Source organism: Papaver somniferum, chromosome 7, assembly GCF_003573695.1.
Source record: "Papaver somniferum cultivar HN1 chromosome 7, ASM357369v1, whole genome shotgun sequence".
NCBI classification, from domain to species: Eukaryota; Viridiplantae; Streptophyta; class Magnoliopsida; order Ranunculales; family Papaveraceae; genus Papaver; species Papaver somniferum.
In genome coordinates this window covers 80,525,397-80,548,257 of record NC_039364.1, presented here as the reverse complement: position 1 = coordinate 80,548,257, position 22,861 = coordinate 80,525,397, and positions in this window count along the sequence as shown.

Here is a 22,861-nt window from a genome sequence, read left to right as displayed (position 1 = left end):
TTCCAAAAAAGAAGACTTACTAGGCATCGTAGATCTTTCTCAAGGTATCTATAGAAAACTCCTTCTTATTATTGAAAAATCCATTGATTATGGGATCATTCAATTCCTCTAGATCTTCAGAAATATCAGTTAACTCACTAAGTTCTCTTTTTAGATCACGCAGAGTATTCTTGGTTAGAGTCAAACTTTGTTCATAGTGAGTTATCTCTTCCAAAGAGGAAATGATTCGAGATTTTAAATCATTTCGCTTGTTGATGAAGGCTTTCACCATGTCTCTAAAATGATTATTATGACATACATAAAAGAGACAGTTAGAGGAAGAACCTTTTCCAATGGTTGTAGATTTCTACTTTATCATCCGAGAGGAAGTGATTCCTTTGCAAAAATGTACATTGACGGCTTCTACAACATCTCTTTTGGACGTACCTCTAGTTACAGGAGCCATGAGAATCGTGAAAGAAGAAAGGAGAAGATGAAAAATACCAGGAGATTTATAAGTGACAAACCCTGGATATTCTTGACGTGGTCTTCCAAACAGAAAGGACTACACACATAAAAATGGAAACATACGAACATTGACTTGAGCCACTTCTAGACGCTTCTCATCTTTCCCAAGTTAAGGATGAGAAGGTAAACGTTACCATTCAGTTGGTGAACGTACGGGCCAAATGCCCACTTCCCTTGTTTTTTCGTGGCTTGTCACTGGTGGTTAAGCTAACAGGTTTCTTTATTCTTCTAGAGAATTTACTCTATTTGTCTTCGTCCAGACTCACTCTTTGCATATTCTTTTGAAGTTTGGTGACTCTATTGTTGCTTTTCTTAAATCTCCAACAGGTATCTTTAACATGTCTTGAGTGTCCACAGAAGGAGCAGATCAATGTGGATTTTTCGTCTTCATGTAATTCTCCCCTTTTATCACAATGCTCAACCATTGTTTCCTGATCTGCAGAACCCATCACTTTTGTTGTTTTACTGCTGAATCCTCAACCATGATAGTTTCCAAAGGATCTCTGACCAAACAACATTGTTGCAACTTTGTCAGAGCTTTCAGACAGCCTTTTCAGGTCATCTCTGAGAGAATTGATCTATTTTTCCTTTAGAGACATGGTTTTGACGAACTTAGTACTAAGATGTTCAATCTCAATATTTTTCGTCTGGAGTGATGATTCAACATACCTTAAGGAGGCTTTGAGACGAAGGTTCTCTTGAAGAATCTCTTTATTCAGGAGATCAACCAACTCAGTGTCAAATTCAAGTTCTGAATTAGAATTTGAAGTTGAAAGAGAATCTGAAGTACGGGTAGTAAACCCATTGCACCAATTAGTCTCATCTAAGTTATACTGAGAACTATTGTCTTCTGTCGAATTATCTTCAGCAGTCAGGGAAGATGGAGAACATGCAAATCTATTCTTCCTTTTTATTAAATTCTTGACCTTATTGACTATTAGTGAATGATCACATTCATCAGCCCAGGATAGGTGAGAGGAAGACATCTCAGTTTTGTTCACAGCCTTGAGTGCGAACGTTCTCCCTATCTCTTGATCAAGAATTCTTAACTTTCCAATAAGTGTCGTCCTGGAAAGTGTATCAGGGTTATTTCCCTCAACGATGGCATGCTTCTTAGACTCGTATCTAGATGGCAGCGATCTGAGAATTTTCATCACAATGTCCTTTTCAGGAATTGTATTACGCAATGCAAAAAATGCATTAATGATTTCAGACATTCTGTGATTAAACTCATCAATTGTATCCTCTTCTGCCATACGAAGGTTCTCCCAATCGGAATTAAGGTTTTGAAGCCTGACTTCCTTTTCACTGGAGTTTCCTTCGAATACGGATTCTAAGATATCCCAAGCATCTTTAGACCGAGCGCAATTAAATACATGGGGCTGAAGATTTGGGGTAATGGCATGTATGATAACATTTAAACCGTCGGAATTTTGCTTTGCAGCATTTATCTCGGCAGGAGTGTATCAAAACAAGAGGGAGATATTAACTCTTTTAGATAATTTTACCTAGATTGAGTCTGATTGTCTAAAAGAGTTAATATCTCCCTCTTGTTTTGATTTACTCGAGCTAATAGAAATCAGCGAGCCCTAATCAAACACAAGGAATAACTTGGACGGTACCAAGGACCAATGTCAAAAGATCAATCAATGACAATCAAACAACCAAAGGTTGGATTATATCAATTGATGATCTACACGCACAACCTGTATTATTTCAATCATAAAGATAAACAATATAATGCGGAAACTGAAATAACACAGACACCAGAAATTTTGTTAACGAGGAAACTGCAAATGAAGAAAAACCCCGGGACCTAGTCCAGATTGAATACACATTGTATTAAGCCGCTACAGACACTAGCCTACTCCAAGCTAACTTCGGACTGGACTATAATTGAACCCCAATCAGTTTCCCACTGATCCAAGGTACAATTACACTCCCTACGCCTCTGATCCCAGCAGGATACTGCGCACTTGATTCCCTTAGCTGATCTCACCCAAAACTAAGAGTTGCTATGACCCAAAATCGCAGACTTTAACAATAAACAAATCTGTCTCACACAGAGAAGTCTATCAAAGGATCAATCTGTCTCCCACAGTAAAACCCTAAAGTTTTTGTTCCGTCTTTTGATAATAATCAAGGTGAACATGAACCAATTGATAATCCAGTCTTATATTCCCGAAGAACAACCTAGATTAATCAATCACCTCACAACAATCTTAATCATATGGTAGCGAAACAAGATGTCGTGGAATCACAAACAATGAGACGAAGATGTTTGTGATTACTTTTATATCTTGCCTATCGGAGAAATCAAACAATCTCTAGCCAATCAATATGATTGTACTATTACGATAGAAGATGCAAGATCAAATAACACAACTAGGTTAAAAGTAGTATCGGTCTGGCTTCACAATCCCAATGAAGTCTTCAAGTCATTAACCTGGTTTTAAAAGAAGAAAACCAAAGGTTAAAGGAGAACCGACTCTAGCACGCAAACTAGTAGCACACGTAAGGTATAAGGATTAGTTTTGCAGAGTTGCTAGGTGTCCCCTTATTTAGCCTTTCAAATCAGGGTTTTGCCTTAGTTACAAAGCAATAAATATCCACTGTTAGATGAAAACCTGATTTAGATTCAAGCTAATATTTCTCAACCGTTAGATCGAAAACTTAGCTTGTCATACACAAATGACTGTACGCTTCTAGGTTTGTTAACCGCACCCAAACGTGTACATTGTTGGTTCAACAATAGTTTACCAAAAAGGTTAACCATAAGAGAATTTCATACCAACCATGCTCTTATTCACCATAACTAGTTCAAATGACTCAAATGAACTAGTTAAGAGAGTTGTTCAATTGAAAGGAAATCTTGTGTAACCACAAAAGACACAATTGAAGCAAAGATGATTTGATTCACAAGAATCAGTTCATGAACTTTAATATCCACGGTTTGCAAAAGCATTCCTTAGTCTTTTAAGATTAAGTTCAGAGATCATCTTTAGATATATAACCTTCTCAAGTTCGCAGACTAGGTTCGCGGACTTAAAACACCAGATAGCGGTTACAAACTCCAGCAGAAATTCTCGGGTTTGAGAACTTCGCCGGTTCGCAGACTGGGTTCGCGGACTTGGCTCACGCAAGTAGTTTGTCAACTCCAGCAGAAATTCTCGGGTTTGAGAACTTCGGCAGTTCGCGGACTGAGTTTGCGGACTTGGCACTTTCCATACTTCCAGTTCTCTTGATCAACAAAGTTCGAGAACTTCGGTTCAAGGAGTACATTGGTTATGTAATCTAAACTCTCATTCCAATCATTGAAACATTCTTAGAGGACGTTATAACACCATTTCTCGTCAAAGCAATTTTCAAAGTGATTGAAACATTCATGACTTTCGTCACTAGTGAAGATAAACTTGGTCGAAGCGAAAAACTTAGCAACACATATTTCGAGATATATATAGGCGAGTTATACTCGGATCGAAATACCAAATGTGTATAATCTAGTCTATATATATAGCATACGACTTTTGTCTCAAAGAGTAGGAGATAGAATAAATAGACTTTTGAGTGACAGATAAGTTCAAGTCTCCACATACCTTTTTGTCGAGAAGTTCCACCATTTCCTTGAGTAGTCCTTCTACTTGTATGATGAATCGCCATGAAGTCCTTGAGCTCAACTACTGAAAAAGCAGGGGTCTAACAACACCACCCAATATTTCGCTTAGCAATCTGTATAGACTAACTCCGAAATACTTTGCTAGAGAATCAACTAGACAGTCAGACTCAATCTAGATAAAAGTATTCCAAGGAGTTAATATCTCTCTCTTGATTTGATTTTTACTCAAGCTAAAAACAATAGCGAGTCTTTATCAAATACAAGGAATACTTGGAGGGTACCAAAGGCCAATGTCCAAGGATCAATCAATATCAATTAACAACCAAAGGTTGGATTTCCAATTGATGATCACGAACGCACAACCTGTATTATTTCAATTATATAAAATATAATACGGAAAAGAAATAACACATACACCAGAAATTTTGTTAACGAGGAAACCGCAAATGCAGAAAAATCCCGGGACCTAGTCCAGATTGAATACACACTGTATTAAGCCGCTACATACACTAGCCTACTGCAAACTAACTTCGGACTGGACTATAGTTGAACCCAAATCAGTATCCCACCGATCTAAGGTACAGTTGTACTCCTACGGCTCTGATCCCAGCAGGATACTGCGCACTTGATTCCCTTAGCTGATCTCACCCACAACCAAGAGTTGTTGTAACCCAAAATCACAGACTTGATAATAAACAGATCTGTCTCACACAGAAAAGTCTATCAAAGGATAAATCTGTCTCCCACAGATAAACCCTAGGTTTTTTTCCGTCTTTTGATATAAAATCAAGGTGAACAGGAACCAATTGATAATCCGGTCTTATATTCCCGAAGAACAACCTAGATTAATCAATCACCTCTCTACAATCCTTCCTGACTACACAAGCGGATTGTCGAGGAATCACAAACATTGAGACGAAGATGTTTGTGACTTCTTTATCTTTTCTATCGGAGAACTCTCACGATCTCAAGCCAATCAATCGGTTGTACTCGTACGATAGAAGATGCAAGATCAGATCACACAACTACGATAAAGTAGTATCGGTCTGTCTTCACAATCCCAATGAAGTCTTTATGTCGTTAACCTGATTTTAGAGAAGAAATCAAAGGTTAATGGAGATCGACTCTAGCGGGCACACTAGTAGCACACAGACGTGTGGGGATTAGTTTTGCACAATGCTAGATGTCTCCTCTATATAGCCTTCAAATCAGGGTTTTTCCTTAGTTACAAAGCAATCATTATTCACCGTTATATGAAAACCTGATTTAGATTCAAGCTAATATTTCTCAACCGTTAGATCGAAAACTTAGCTTGTCACACACACTTGGTTAGACGTTTACTGGGTTCGTGAAAACCATTCCCAAACGTGTACGTGTATGTTGGTTCAACATAGTAACCCAAAAGGTTAACCATATGAGCATTTCATATTAACCTTGTTCTTCTTCACCATAACTAGTTCAATTGACTCAAATGAACTAGTTAAAGAGTTGTTCAATTGCTATGAGATCTTATGTAACTACACAAGACACAATTGAAACAAAGATGATTCGATTCGATTGAATCGGATCATGAAAATTATAGCCACGGTTTGCATAAAGCATTCCTTAGTAATTTAATGTTTCATGTTCAGAGCACATCTTTAGATCATAACATCTTAAGTTCACAAACAAGTTCGTGGATTAAGTTAATCGGTTGAGTTTTCCAAACTCAGCAGAAATTCTCGGAAAGAGAACTTCCGCCAGTTCGCGGACTGGGTTCGCGGACTTAGCACACAAACGAGTTTTGGAAAATCCAGCAAAAATTCTCGGTCGAGAACTTCCGACAGTTCGCGGACTGAGTCTGCGGACTGGGTTCGTGGACTTGGCAAGCCAATTCCACAATCCTCCCGATTTCTCTTGATCAACAAAGTTCGAAAACTTCGGTTCAAGGAATACATGGTTATGTGATCTAAACTCTCATTTCAATCATTGAGACATTCTTAGAGGACGCTGTGTAGCCGTTATTCACAGACCGATTCACGTCAGAGCAATTCTCAAAGTGATTGAAACTTTTCATGACTTTCTTCACTAGGTGAAGATAAACTTGATCAAAGCGAAACGCTTTACCAAGACACGATTTCGAGATAAAAGATAAGCAATGAATGCTCAGCTCGAAATGTCAAATGTGTATGATCTAGTCTATATAGCATACGACTTTTGTCTCATAAGAAGTAGGAGATATAAGAGATAGACTTTTGAGTGATAGATAAGATCAAGTCTCCACATACCTTTTTGTTGATGAAGTTCCACGGTTCCTTGTATAGATCTTCGTCGTTGTATGATGAATCGCCATGAAGTCCTTGAGCTCAACTACAATTTTCTATCCTAGTCCGAGACTTAGTTATGTAGGCTAGAAATCAAGACTTATAGTTTTGATCACTAACATTGACAAACATGCTTGAGATAGCAATGCATGCGAGGTTGACCGAGCTATGCTCTAACAATCTCCCTTTTTGTCAATTTTAGTGACAAATCTATTAATACATATGGAATACAAAAAAGATAAACTTTAGTGGCTCCTATTCCATAGTCTAATCTTCAACGTTCCTTGAAATCTTCGTCCTTCCAAGTACTCAAATGATTCCAAAGGTTGTAAGTTTAGCACCATCGTTGTTGAAGATCCGTAGCTATAAAAATGAGAGAAATTGAGATTCTCGATCATTATTATACAGTGTCATATTATTATTATATAACATTAAAGTCCAATTGTATCACGACTTTAACAATAATACTACGGTGATATGTATCACTCCCCCTTAGTTAACACTCCATCTCAATCATGGAAACCACTCCCTCTTACACAATGATCCGAAAACCATATGTATTTGTAGTGTGAACTACAAAATTTCTCCCCCTTTTTGTCAATAAAATTGGCAAAGGTACAAGAATGCAATCATAATGAAATTTCCACAATAGACATTTCATGACCAAACGAAAAATACATACCAACTTAATTTAGATGCAATCTAATAGCCGAAGCTAACAACATTCATCAAGGAGTTTTAAGATACAAGATAAACCCTATAAAATTCCACAGCCGCACTCCCCGCAAGATATTACCATTAAGCACAAGTTCAAAAGAACTCTCCCCCATTTGATGTCATTCCCGAGAGAACAACAAAAGCGACCTTAATTTCGAAAGAAAATAAGGATTTTTTATTGGACACCAAAAACCATAGGAATGATTTTCTATATCCAAGGCTCAACCAAATTAACCACAAGTAAACCCATGATTAATTCAATTGGAATACGCAACTAAATCGAACCACAAAAGTGATCAATTTAATTGAAAGTGCCAACATAAGTAAATTAATAGAGCTACGACTAAGTCAATCATATGGAGATGACTAACTTAACCGTTCAAATACTCAACATAAGGAAAACCTTACGGAATATATGACTACATTAACCAAAGAACATGATAGTTTATCCTTTCATATACTCAACACAAGAACTTGTGGAATATATGAAAACTCAACTAGATTAATTACAAGAGAACCTATAATTAATCTAACTGGAATACAAACAACCAAATTAATCACTGAAGTAATCAATTTAATTATTTTGGGCTCAACATAAAAGAACTTATGGAACCCCGACTAAGTTCATCATAGAATATGATAATCTTAACCGTACATGTACTCAACATAAGAAAGAAGACTTATGGAGTACTAACTAAATAACCAAACTAGTTGATTAATTTAGTTTCTAATGCTCGACATATAGCATCTTATGGAACAACCAACAAAGCCAAGGTAAATCGACTTAGTTGTAAGGTGCTCAACATAAGACACACAATGGAGCCTTCACGGTAAAACATAATAAAATGGATCAATACCGTGGATAACATACAAGGATCTATTCTATTTTCCATCATAATGACATAATAGACTTTATCCTTGTTGAACAAAAGATTTTATCCTATTTTCCATCAAATACATGACTGCATAGGCATAACTTTTGTATATATCAAAAGTCCATTCGTCCTTTCATCAATAAGAATACTGATTCATGAACGACTTTACTTTTGACTGCAATATGGGACCTTCAAGTTCACAGACGTAAGCAATACATATCCCATAAAAATATTGCAATATCACAAACCATTAAAATACTGCAACAAACATCACCCTCCAAATATTTTTAGAATTTAATAACCAATAAACCTAAAAAATAACATAAGAAGATGAAAACAAAAATAGCTATGTGTAGTCACAATCATTGCTATTCAAAGCACTAGTTATTATTCCAACTAATCCAAAAAGAAGACATCCTAGGCGACAATGCCTTTGAGAAATTCAACATCATTCCCGAACTCCTTGTTGTCAACATCCATTGGAACATACGGTTCACGAAGATAGAAGTTTATATCAACGAACTGTCTTGGCTGAATATGTCGTACCAAGGCTCTCTGAATTTCTAAGGACTTTGACACAAAAGCCTTTATTTCACGAATCTCCTTTCTTACTTCCTTCAACTCATCAAGAACATCGGAAAACTTTTGAGAGTTAGAAGACACAACCCTGGGATTTCTTGTATTCCTTATTTTTCTTTTCAGGGACTTAGAAACAAGAGATTTTTCTTTTTCCTTGATTGAAGATTTAACAATCATGTTGACATCCTTTCCATCTGACATGGTGCTTTGAGAACAGTTATAAACAACTGGATTTGTGTGATTGAATCACCTAAATCAACAAGCAATCTTATATAGGATGTCAAAAAGGAAAAAGGAATGTAGGGTTCGAAACCTATTGACAGGTTCGTATTCATCCAACTCTAAAACCCTATAAAGAGTAGAATTGTTTATAATAACCCTTTATTTTATTTGATAGACAGAAAATAACAAATCTAAGAAAAGAAGGAAACACTTTACTGAAGTCTGAATCAACACTCAATCTTGTCTCTTTTCGATCAGGCACATGAGACAATATTTTCCAAACAACACAATCAAGTTGTGTTGCGATGGACAACGATTTTGTCCATCTTTTTCCTCAAAGGAGGAATCTTCAAACTTTTGTCTATCAAAACGATTCGACCATACTTTCTTTTCAAATGTTCTTAGTCTATCCCTGGAAACCAACTTCTTAGACGAAGATAAGATCCTACATACCTCGGTGGTCTTCTGAGCAAGTTTCATTCCTTGCTAATCGATCTGCTCTTCGTTGAAGTTTGCTGGCGTGCCTTATTTGGTGCTTGTACTTGTAACACCTTGATAGTTCGTGTCCCTTCATCGAACAAAACGAGCACGTCAAACTTGGATAGTATTCAGGCATCTGAGATGTGCAAGCAGCTAGACATACAGTAGATCCTGAAACATTACTGACAGGGTTTCCAGTTAGAGAATCTTCCAGCTTGATTGGGTTTCCTTCTTCTCCGAACCCATTGAGGTTGATATATGTATTGCTACAAGTATCAAAATCGATGTTTTCACCAAGCCCTACACTTGATTTCCTATCTTCATCGGAATCATAGGTTTCAGACATTTCATCAAGTGTTACAGCTAGACCTTTGTTCCCAGTGTATTTTCTACGATTTGGGCATTCGTTAGCAAAATGGCCAAAACCCTTACACTTAAAGCACTGAGGCATGTCCTCGTCATCAGCCTCGTCAGCATCCCTGTTTTTAGGAGGTACGCGACCGTGAGGTTTGTCTGATGACCTAGGTTTGTCTCTTGAAAACCGTTTACTTCTCTTCAACAGAAGATCCCTAAACTGTCTTGTGATCAAGGAGACCGACTTGTCAAGGTCTTCATCTGAAAAATCATTCTCAGACTGATCATCCTCAGAGACATGAACACTTTTACCTTTGGCAAGTAATTTAGTGCTCTTCTGTGCTTTAAAGGCAACATCCTTACCGACTTTGGATGTATGCTCATGGTCAAAGATCTTTAGCTTCCCAACCAAGGTGTTTCTGGAAAGATTATTGAGGTTATTCCCCTCAACGATGGCATGCTTCTTAGACTCGTATCTAGATGGCAGCGATCTGAGAATTTTCATCACAATGTCCTTTTCAGGAATAGTCTTACCCAATGCAAAAGATGCATTAACAATTTCAGACACTTTGTGATTAAACTCATCAAATGTTTCTTCATCTGCCATACGAAGGTTCTCCCAATCGGAATTAAGGTTTTGAAGCCTAGCTTCCTTTTCACTGGAGTTTCCTTCAAATACGGTTTCTAAGATATCCCAAGCATCTTTAGACCTAGTGCAATTAGACACATGGTGTTGAAGACTTGGGGCAATGGCATGTATGATAGCATTTAACCCTTCAGAATTCTGCTTTGCAGCAAGAATCTCGGCAGCATTATATTCACCAATATTCTTGGGAACAGTTCCGTCTCCAGCTGCAACAACGGGCGCATCATAACCATTCACCACATATACCCATGATTGAAAATCACGCGATTGAAGAAAAGCTCGCATAATTTTCCACCAGTAATTGGAGCCATCGAAGACTGGTGGTACGTTAATAGAGATAGCACCTCTGTCCATAGAGTCAGATCGCTACAAACACGGACTTGTTAGGTCTTAAACGTGTTTGCCTGCTCTGATACCAATTGAAAAAGCGGGGGTCTAACAACACCACCCAATATTTCGCTTAGCAATCTGTATGGACTAACTCCGAAATACTTTGCTAGAGAATCAACTAGACAGTCAGACTCAATCTAGATAAAAGTATCTCAAGGAGTTAATATCTCTCTCTTGATTTGATTTTTACTCAAGCTAAAAACAATAGCGAGTCTTTATCAAATACAAGGAATACTTGGACGGTACCAAAGACCAATGTCCAAGGATCAATCAATATCAATCAACAACCAAAGGTTGGATTTCCAATTGATGATCACGAACGCACAACCTGTATTATTTCAATTATATAAAATATAATGCGGAAAAGAAATAACACAGACACCAGAAATTTTGTTAACGAGGAAACCGCAAATGCAGAAAAACCCCGGGACCTAGTCCAGATTGAATACACACTGTATTAAGCCGCTACAGACACTAGCCTACTGCAAACTAACTTCGGACTGGACTATAGTTGAACCCCAATCAGTCTCCCACCGATCCAAGGTACAGTTGTACTCCTACGCCTCTGATCCCAGCAGGATACTGCGCACTTGATTCCCTTAGCTGATCTCACCCACAACCAAGAGTTGTTGTAACCCAAAATCACAGACTTGATAATAAAGATCTGTCTCACACAGAAAAGTCTATCAAAGGATAAATCTGTCTCCCACAGATAAACCCTAGGTTTTGTTCCGTCTTTTGATATAAAATCAAGGTGAACAAACCAATTGATAATCCGGTCTTATATTCCCGAAGAACACCTAGATTAATCAATCACCTCTCTACAATCCTTCCTGACTACACAAGCGGATTGTCGAGGAATCACAAACAGTGAGACGAAGATGTTTGTGACTTCTTTATCTTGCCTATCGGAGAACTCTCACGATCTCAAGCCAATCAATCGATTGTACTCGTACGATAGAAGATGCAAGATCAGATCACACAACTACGATAAAGTAGTATCGGTCTGGCTTCACAATCCCAATGAAGTCTTTAAGTCGTTAACCTGATTTTAGAGAAGAAAATCAAAGGTTAATGGAGATCGACTCTAGCGGGCGCACTAGTAGCACACAGACGTGTGGGGATTAGTTTTGCACAATGCTAGATGTCTCCTTTATATAGCCTTCAAATCAGGGTTTTGCCTTAGTTACAAAGCAATCCTTATTCACCGTTAGATGAAAACCTGATTTAGATTCAAGCTAATATTTCTCAACCGTTAGATCGAAAACTTAGCTTGTCACACACACTTGGGTAGACGTTTACTGGGTTCGTGAAAACCATGCCCAAACGTGTACGTGTATGTTGGTTCAACATAGTAACCCAAAAGGTTAACCATATGAGCATTTCATATTAACCTTGTTCTTCTTCACCATAACTAGTTCAATTGACTCAAATGAACTAGTTAAAGAGTTGTTCAATTGCTATGAGATCTTATGTAACTACACAAGACACAATTGAAACAAAGATGATTCGATTCGATTGAATCGGCTCATGAACATTATAGCCACGGTTTGCATAAAGCATTCCTTAGTAATTTAATGTTTCATGTTCAGAGCACATCTTTAGATCATAACCTCTTAAGTTCACAAACAAGTTCGCGGACTTAAGTTAATCGGTTGAGTTTTCCAAACTCAGCAGAAATTCTCGGAAAGAGAACTTCCGCCAGTTCGGACTGAGTTCGCGACTTAGCACACAAACGAGTTTTGGAAAATCCAGCAGAAATTCTCGGTCGAGAACTTCCGACAGTTCGCGGACTTGCAAGCCAATTCCACAATCCTCCCGATTTCTCTTGATCAACAAAGTTCGAAAACTTCGGTTCAAGGAATACATGGTTATGTAATCTAAACTCTCATTTCAATCATTGAGACATTCTCAGAGGACGCTATGTAGCCGTTATTCACAGACCGATTCACGTCAGAGCAATTCTCAAAGTGATTGAAACTTTTCATGACTTTCGTCACTAGGTGAAGATAAACTTGATCAAAGCGAAACGCTTTACCAACACACGATTTCGAGATAAAAGATAAGCAATGAATGCTCAGCTCGAAATGTCAAATGTGTATGATCTAGTCTATATAGCATACGACTTTTGTCTCATAAGAAGTAGGAGATAGAAGAGATAGACTTTTGAGTGATAGATAAGTTCAAGTCTCCACATACCTTTTTGTTGATGAAGTTCCACGGTTCCTTGTATAGATCTTCGTCGTTGTATGATGAATCGCCATGAAGTCCTTGAGCTCAACTACACTTTTCTATCCTAGTCCGAGACTTAGCTATGTAGGATAGAAATCAAGACTTATAGTTTTGATCACTAACATTGACAAACATGCTTGAGATAACAACGCATGCGAGGTTGCCCGAGCTATGCTCTAACAACTACACTTACTATCCTAGTCCGAGACTTAGCTATAAGAGACTAGAAATCAAGACTTATAGTTTTGATCACTAACATTGACAAACATGCTTGAGATAGCAACGCATGCGAGTTTGACCGAGCAACGCTCTAACAGATTCCCTTAGCTGATATCACCCACAACCAAGAGTTGCTACGACCCAAAGTCGAAGACTTGATAAACAAATCTGTCTCACACAAAAAAGTCTATTGGAATAGATAAATCTGTCTCCCACAAAAATACCTACGAGTTTTGTTCCATCTTTTGATAAATCAAGGTGCACATGAACCAATTGATAAACCGGACTTATATTCCCGAAGAACAGCCTAGTATTATCAATCACCTCACAATAAGCATAATCGTATGGTAGCGAAACAAGATATTGTGGAATCACAAACGATGAGACGAAGATGTTTGTGACTACTTTTAATCTTACCTATCGGAGATAAATCTCAAGCAAATCTTAGCAAAGATAATATTCAATCACGATAGTAGAAGTAAGATCAGAACACTCAACAACATAGAAAATAGTTGGTTCTGGATTCATAATCCCAAGGAAGTCTTTAAGTCGTTAACCTACAGGGTTTCGTGAAAAACCTAAGGTTAAAGGAGAATCGACTCTAGTCGCAACTAGTATCACACATGAGGTGTGGGGATTAGGTTTCCCAGTTGATAGAGTTCTCCTTTATATAGTTTTCAAATCTGGATTTGCAATGTAAGTTACCATGGTAACAAAGCATTCAATATTCACCGTTAGATGCAAACCTGATTAGATTCAAGCTAATATCTTTCAACCGTTAGATCGAACTTAGCTTGTTATACACAAATGAAATGTACCCTCATTTAGGTTTATGTAACCGTACCTAAACGTGTACACCATGTTGGTTCAATAGTAATTTCTATATGAACACTCTCATATCAACCTTATTTATCTTAACCATAACTAATTCAAATGACTCAAATGAAACTAGCGAAAGAGTTGTTCAATTGCTATATTCTAATAGAACTATACAAGAAAAAAATTGAAGCAAAATCGATTTGATTCACTCGAATAAATTCATGAACATTATAGCCACGGTTTGCAAAGAATGCATTCCTTATTATATAAATGTATTTGTTCATGTCACAACCGATTTTAGAACTTTAACCCCTCAAGTATGCAAACGGGTACGCATACTTGAATAGCCGGACCAAGTTTGGTTTTTGCCAGTATGCGAACGGGTACGCATACCTCCAAACCCAGCAAAATTTTCCGGACATGAACTTTACGCCAGTATGCGTACGGGTACGTGTACTTAGGTTCCTGGACTTCTCAAACCAACAGGTACGCATACGGGTATGCATATTATGGTTCCCGGACATGGATCACATATATGCAAGAGTGCATAACATGTTTATAATCCAATGTTGGTTAAGTATTCTAAGCCCTATTTCAATCATTGAAACTTTCTTAGAGGATGACAATAGATTTTTTCACGCACTATTAGCATCAAAGCAGTTTTCAAGTTATTGAAATAATCATAACGAAACATTCCAAGTCTACACCAAATGATTGTATCACACAAACCATGTAAGATGTTACTCGGGGATTTTCACATGATCATCTTTTGACTTTCGTCAAGAATATTAGATGAACTTGGTTGAAGCAAAAGCTTACCAACACATATTTCGAGAAATATGTAAGCGAGTTAAACTCAACTCGAAATCTCAAATGTGCATAATCGAAAACTATTGTAATACGACTTTTGTCTCAATATAGGAGATAGAGTAGAAATAGACTTTCCAGTGATAGATGAGTTTTAGTCTCCACATAACTTTTGTTGATGAAGTTCCACAAGCTCTCCTTAGTAGTTCTTCGTCTTCAATTGATGAACGCAGTGAAGTCTAGTGCTCAACTACACAATCTATCCTAGTCCGAGAGATTACTATAAGTAGACTAGAAATCAAGACTTATAGTTTTGATCACTAACATTGACAAACAAGCTTGAGATAACAACGCTTGCGAGTTCGACCAAGCAGTGCTCTAACAATTTTTTTTTAATTTTACATGATTTAGTACTCAAACTTGGGTTTTAATTAAGAGCTTTGTGCGAAGTTTTAAATGAACAGTAAAAACTCAAAGAATTTGTTAACAAAACTTATTTAAACCTGATATACTTTGGACGTTTGATTTCGCTCAGCATTGATGCAAATCAAGTTATTTATGTTATTATTACTTGGTAGATATAGTTTGAATCGGGTTTCATTATATCATTCTCTACTAGCATAACTGAAGTCACCATCTTCGCTAATTAATTTTGTTCTTGGCTAATAGTTAATATATATGGATGATTGGTAATAAATTGGTGATTTGTAATTGACGTAGATACAAAAATCTTAAGGCCCAAACTGAGATGATTATTACATGCTTGGGGAGAATCAAGATCATGTTGGTCCATATGCATTCTCATTCGTAGAAGGTAAGCTTCATTATTAATTGGTGGGTTCTTTTGTTTCTGTTAAGAAATGCCATGTGAACATTTTCTTATCACACAATTGAGTAGAATTTTGTTATTAACCAGAGAAATGAAATAAATGGGATGATTATATCTTGATATGTGAAAAGAAAACAACAAGAGTGTATCTGGAATTTTTGCAGTTTATTTCTATTTAGCGAGACACGATATCTACAGTCCATATTGTCAAATTATTTTAGTTTTCAGCTTAAATGAAGTTACAGTATTATATGCCTAAGGTTATATTACACAATATATGAGATAGTAATCAAATTAAGATTTTAAGAATTAACCTAAAAAGGAAGAAGAAGGAAACATCAAAAGTTCAATGCAGTTTGACATGAAACTTACTTTGTTGCAATGTGAAAGTTTGTGTTCATTAAAAAACTTACTTATACGATGCACGTGTTTGTATATTTATTTTATGATGCCGTCATTAATTTACTTGGAGACCACTGGCATAGTTTTCTATCCGGAAACTTCTTTGGGTATCTTTTCAGGCTTATTTTTCCTTTGCTATATATACAAGGCATAAAATGTGTAAAAAATATGTTTTGTACTGGTAATTCTTGAGTGATTTGTATCTCTATAGTTTGCAATAATTCACATTTAATGTTCGATATATTAGCAGGTTGATATCGTAGATATTCAAGAAGTGTGGAAGTTTGGATCTAATGAAGCCGTGAAATGAATTTCCGCTTTGTGATGGTTGTATTTTAAATAGTCGTTTAATTGGTGAATTAGGGATATCTAAAGATAAAAGGGTTAGGAACTTAAGATTATTAATGCTTACTGTGTTTTCCTTTTGTATGCCATTTTATATTTTCTCTTTAAGCGATTTTTTTTCTCATTGTTATGCATTCATTTTGATGTGGCGAACTGTGGTTTCATTTTTGTTATTGTTGTTAATTTACTACTTATTGTGTACATGGACAATTTTTTCCTAGAAACTGAATATTTTTTGATGGACAGTTTTTACTGGTGAAAAATGGCTGAAGTTTCGGATTGATTCAAAGACGTGGCTGAGAATTTGTCGTTAGTGGATAAAACAAGAGATACTTATACTGCAAAATCATGCCAAAGGAATCTTTTCTCATATGTGGAACTGACTCTGTATATCCCGCAAAGATGATTTGGAGAAGATATTCCTAAATATATCCAAGGAATAATTTGTTTTTATAGCAAGGATGAGAAAGACAACTCAAAATTGGTGAAACATGAATATAAGTCTTATTGTTCTCTCCCTGGTGAAAGATGAATATAAATCTTATTGTTCTCTCCCTGGCTTGAGGGGTGAGTCTTCTTTCCTCATTTTTTCGGTGTGTTTATTAGCCAGCAGTTCCTACTTTTACTTATGTATTCTTCTATTAACAAAGTTAATTATCTATTGTTATACAAGAAGAAGCATTAAGAGTATGTTGAAAGCATCATTTTGAAATAACTGCAATTAAAAATGCAGAATGTACAATTGGAGCTTCACTGTGACAAGGATGCACCACCACCCCGATAACCTTCTACATTCTGGCAACCGTCAAGAAAGAACCCGATGAAGATTCTGATCAACAGAATACACCAAAGCAGGCTTACCTTGCAAATATTGTTCACCTGAATTGTGAGAATTATAGAATTAAAAATTGATTTTGTCAGAGTTAGTCCAATCAGGCTGCAGAATCACCCAAATTGAATAAACTTTTACTGTCGGGTTTTTCGTTCCTCCTTCAGATTTTTCAGGTTTATTTCTTTTCCACGTAATTAGTTCAACAAATTTACTCATCTGATTGTTTGTGTATTTCTATTATGTTTTATGGTTTGGGTATTTCAAATAAATTGGACAAATTCCGCACAATAAAGAAAAACTCAAGGGCCTGAAGCAACCAACAACACAACATGTCTCATTATTCCTACCATCACGATGAATCAAATTTGGATAATTTCTAACATGAAGAAACCACCAACACAACATCTTCCATGATTCCTACCATCATAGTGAATCACAATTTGAAGATTCCCAACATCAAGCAACACTCTTAATGATTTTATGGTATTTCTCAAATCCTTGGCGACACTTTTTAGCTCATTGTATTCCAAATATATTATCAACCTTGATGTCTCCTCATGATGTTCCTCTTCATCATCTTGGAACCAAATAAAACCATAAAAAACTATTACAGGTGAAGGTGAAAACTCAAAGCCCATGTCGACAACTCTTAAAGTTATAACTTGCCTTCTCTTGCTAAACCTCATACTGTATTTGTTATAAAACTTATAAAGTGCATATATACACCGATAAAACTATTGGCTGCTAATAGAGGCATCTCTTTGCTTGGGGGTTTACCAAAATACATATAAGACAAAAAATCCCATACTAATGGATTGAGGTACCCCCAAGCAAATTGGTACCCCTATTTGCAACATTAAATTGAACAAGTGTCACATAACTAATATTTGGAACAACAAGAACTAAATAACGCCCGTGTCGTTATGGCACGGGTCATACCCTAGTTATAATATAAACAACATAGATCATATATCAAAGTTTAAAGTTTAAGATGAAGAGATTATTTTAATCATTTTCCAAGATCCTTTTACTTTTAAGCGGGTATGATGTGTTTTTTTTGCAGTTTTCGTACAAATATCTTTAATCATATGATCTCGTTTGTTAATTTTCGTACCGTGGTTGAGCTTTGTGTGGATTTTTTTACATAACAAACTTCATATATTCATACATGCGACAAAAAACAAAATTTTACTAGTATTTGTATTTCCTAGGTACATTTTAATGTTTGTTATGCGCATTTATATATTTTTCCTAGGTACATGCACAAAAAAAAATCATGATTTTTTCACGGTACACCTCCATATAAGAATATTTTCTTCTGGTCCCAAGGATATTATATAGAGGTTCTTAGTTTTACAAACAAGCTTGTCATAACACTATAAACGGTGGAGCTTGTATTCTTACAAGCTAATTCCTTAAACACACTACTTGATTGATTGTGTGGGAGCCCGTTAGAGCATCGGTCGATCAAACTCATAAGTTTTGCTAACTCAAGCTTGTTGTCAGTGTTCGATGTACAAAACTATATATTAATTTCTAATCTACTAAAATCAAGTCTTGGATTAGGATTCGAGTATGGTAGTATCATATAAAACTGAATAACCTTCGAAGATTAAAGACTAAAGAAAAAACGAACACATTTGCGAGAACTTCATCAACAAAGAGGTATGTGAATACTGAAATATCTTATTTACTCATGGAATTTACCATTCTATCTTACGAGACTATGTCGTATAATTTTAGTAGATTAATATTGCAAAGAATAAATTTCGAGTTATCTCTTGAAATATGATTCAAGCAATGCATGTTCATAGATCCTTAGCAATCTTAGTTAAAACAATTTATTGTTGATAAACTATTTTTGTTTCAAGTTGATCATTTGGAAATTGCCCAAGCAACAATATATATTGTCCATGTCTATGGAGAATATTTCGATTTAATAATGAGATAAAAAGAACTGCTTGATGCTAGGTATACATACTTGTATGTTTTCCAAAGTCATACTGAATTCCGTGAACCGTATAGGTTTACGAACCTGGTTTGCAGACCCATTACATCAGAATTCGGGAATAAGGTAGGATCGTAAACCCGGTTTGCAGAAGCATACCATCTAACTTTCGCGAACTACCAAGGTTTGCAAAGCCTTGTGGCTGACTTTCGCGAATTGTCAAGTTTTAAAAACCCGATTCGCAAACCCTTGTTACCTGACTTCGCGAACTGTCAGAGGTTTGCAAACCCGTCCAGTTCTAGTATTAGCAGAAGTACACGACCTATTCTATATGATTGTGTTTGACTTTGCTACAACTCCCATCGACACTTCTAATACAACATTATTCACTAAATCACTTTGTGTATGTGTGTCATTGATTAAGTCTTGAGTGTTGTTGGACACCGTTATGTGCTTGTAAGTTCAAAGGCTACTGAGCCACCATGAACCATTATTGTGCACAGTTCTATAACCCTGGACCATAGTGCATATTCTTTTGTGTTATTTCAAGGAAAACATCTTACATGCTTACATGAATTCCTAATTGTAATTTTATCTGAACTGATAAAGTGTTAGCTTGAATTTCAAGCAACCTTACCTTGAATTCAAAGCTACTTGGAGCCTTAAAAATCTATAAATAGAGAGACTCTTACAACTGTATTTTTTAATCCGTTGTACTCTCTTGTCCTATATTTTAATCTAGAGTCGTCCTTGAAAACCTAAGTTTCCTATGAGAAACATAATTAGGTTACGACTTTGAAAACTTTACTTAGGGATTCGTGAAGTCCAGTCAGACTATATTTTACCTGATAGTTCTTGAATCCGGATCTTGTTATTATTGATCTTTGAGGTTTTCGTAATCTTGGATCAGGAATGAGATAGATGGAAATCAAAAAGTTCTCTTCGTCTTAGACTTTGTGATTTCTCAAGATAGATATCTAAAATATTATTTGATTTGTTTGGATTGTTCCTAAGAGGCGATTAGTAATCCAGGCTTCTCAGCTAACTGAATATAAGTGTTCCTGATTCGTGAGGTTTGTTGCACACTGTCTACTGCAGACAGATTCCTAAACCTAGATAGAAACATATTAAAGAAAAATCAAATAGGGTTGTATATTGGTTGCAGATTAGTATCAAAAGTATTCAATGAGATTAAAACAACTCTTAGGTCGTAAAGAACGCCAGCTAAGGTAAACAAGTGCGTAGAATCCTGCGAGGTTCAAGAGGCGTAAGGAACACAACTGCAGCTGAATTTCTTAGAGGGTTAATTCGGTCTCAACTACATTCCAGTCCTAAGTCTGATAGTAGGCTAGTGTCTGTGGTGTTCAAATCTGGATGAGGTCCTGGGGTTTTTCTGCAGGTGCAGTTTTCCTTGTTAGCAAAATTTCTGGTGCCTTGTGTTTTTCCTTTTCGGCATTATACTGTTTATTTGTATAATAGGAAAAACACAAGTATTACGTGAATCAATATAAATAGTTTAAGTCCTTATTATTTGAGATAAAAAAACAACACTCGTTATTGTTGAATTCATATATTAACTAGATGGATTGCAGTTTTCATACTTGTTAGAATTCAGATCCTCTTAATTCGAATACGACTAGATTGATCTTGGATATATATTTTTGAGGTCGTCCAAGAACTATTTTGTACAATCAGGTTCATGGATGTTTGGTCTATACATACTGATTATGGAAGAGAAAGAGAAAAACTCTATATACAATCTTATTCAAGGGTATTTGCTTTGAACTACTTGTGATTGTACTAGGTTTTGTTTATACAGGTTGTCGAACGAAAAAGTTGGTGGTGTACTTGGTACCCTCCCCCTTTTCAAATCCAATTTGTCGATAGAGGATGGTAATCTAATCAGGTGAAACCTTTTATGTGGCTTTGTTTAAAGTATTTTTTGGGATGAACAAGCTTTTAGTAGTACCACTAGTGGGAAACAAAATCGTATTGGTATTTTTAGTTTTCGATTAATTGATTTGATTTACTAACAATGTAGTTATCCTTGATATATAAAACTTGTTTATTATATAATATAAGGCCACTCAAGTTTATTTGAGGATTGACAATTACAGATCTAATGATTCAAGATTTGTAGACAGAACTTTCGATTAATCAATATTAACAGACTTCATTTTGTATATGTTGACCATTAGTAGGAATCAAGTTGTTTGTGCAGCGGTTACTTGGAAGATTGAAGACTTGAAGACTTTTCTATTTATGGTTTCTAATATTTGTGATTCTTCGTGCGCATTTGATTCTCTGGATCTAAATGATCAGTTTATTACGATAGACTTAAAGATCGAACAAACTATCTAGTTGGTTCTCCTCGTAAAATTGCTTGGATAAAGATTATTCACTAAAATAGATTATTTCGATAATGATCTTTGACCAAAGGAGTTTATATTGAATAAACGGAAGATCATGTACTTTACTTTATCATTGTTCTAAATAATGATTTGGAATATTGATAAGTGAGTTGGTTCTTGAAATAGATTTAGTCATTTGCAGCTTCGGGTTGCTGTTAGATCATTACTCGGTCGAACTCACAAGTTTTGCTATCTCAAGCTTGTTGTAAAATTTAGTTGTCAAAACTATATCTTGATTTCTAGTCTACAGTTAGTTAAGTCTCGGACTAGGATATAAATGTAGTTGAGAAACAGTGGATTACGGAAGTCATCATCGCATTTTACCGTTTTAAGGTGAAGATCAACCGAAGCTTTGGAGAACTTCATCAAAAAAAGGTAAGTGAAGACTGAGGCTTAAGCTGGATATTACTCAGGCGTTTGACATGGTAAACTGGTCTGTTGTCTTAGAGGTGTTTCGAAGGTATGGTTTTTCCCAAAATTGGTGCTCTTGGATTTATTCGGTGCTCAGCTCGGCTCGTATATCTATTCTTCTCAATGGAAGTCCAGAGGATTTCTTCAAGATAAATAGAGGTTTGCGGCAAGGTGACCCTTTGTCTCCTCTTATTTTTGTGTTGATTGAAGATGTTCTCAGTAGAAATCTCACCAAACTCTTTCTTGAGAAGAAAATGACTCCAATGCTTTCAAAAAAAAGGTATTTCTCGAACTCATCTCTTTTTTTTCTGATGACATTATGATATTTTGCAGGGCAACATGAAGAGTTTGCATAACCTTCTTGCGTTGCTTGGCAAATATCAAACGGCTTCGGGTCAAACAGATTGTCGTAAAAAGAGTAAGGTTTATTATGGTGGTGGAACCTTGAATCGTTATAGAAATATCACGGATTTACTTGGCATGGAGGTCTCTACTTTCCCGGACAGGTATTTAGGGGTTCAAATTATGCCTGGTGTTGTGAAATATCGTCATATTAGCAATGTTGTTGATAATATTAAAAAACAGCTCTCAGTTTGGAAAGAAAAAATGCTTTCTTTTCAGGATTGTGTTGTTCTTATTAATTTTGTGATTTCTAGTTATGCAATTCACAATATGGCTGTTTATAAGTGGTCTAGAAAATTTGTTATGCAATGTGAGAGAGCCATCCGTAATTTTCTTTGGCCTGGGGATTCAGAAGTGGCTAGGAAGTTTGTTGTGGGCTATGGCAAATTCTGCAGTTCTGTTAAAGAAGGTGGTTTGGGTATTTCAAGTATGAAAGTAACTAACAAGGCTCTTCTCATGAAGTACTGGTGGAGTATACGTTCTTCTAATAAGAAATGAGAGCGTTTCTTATGGGA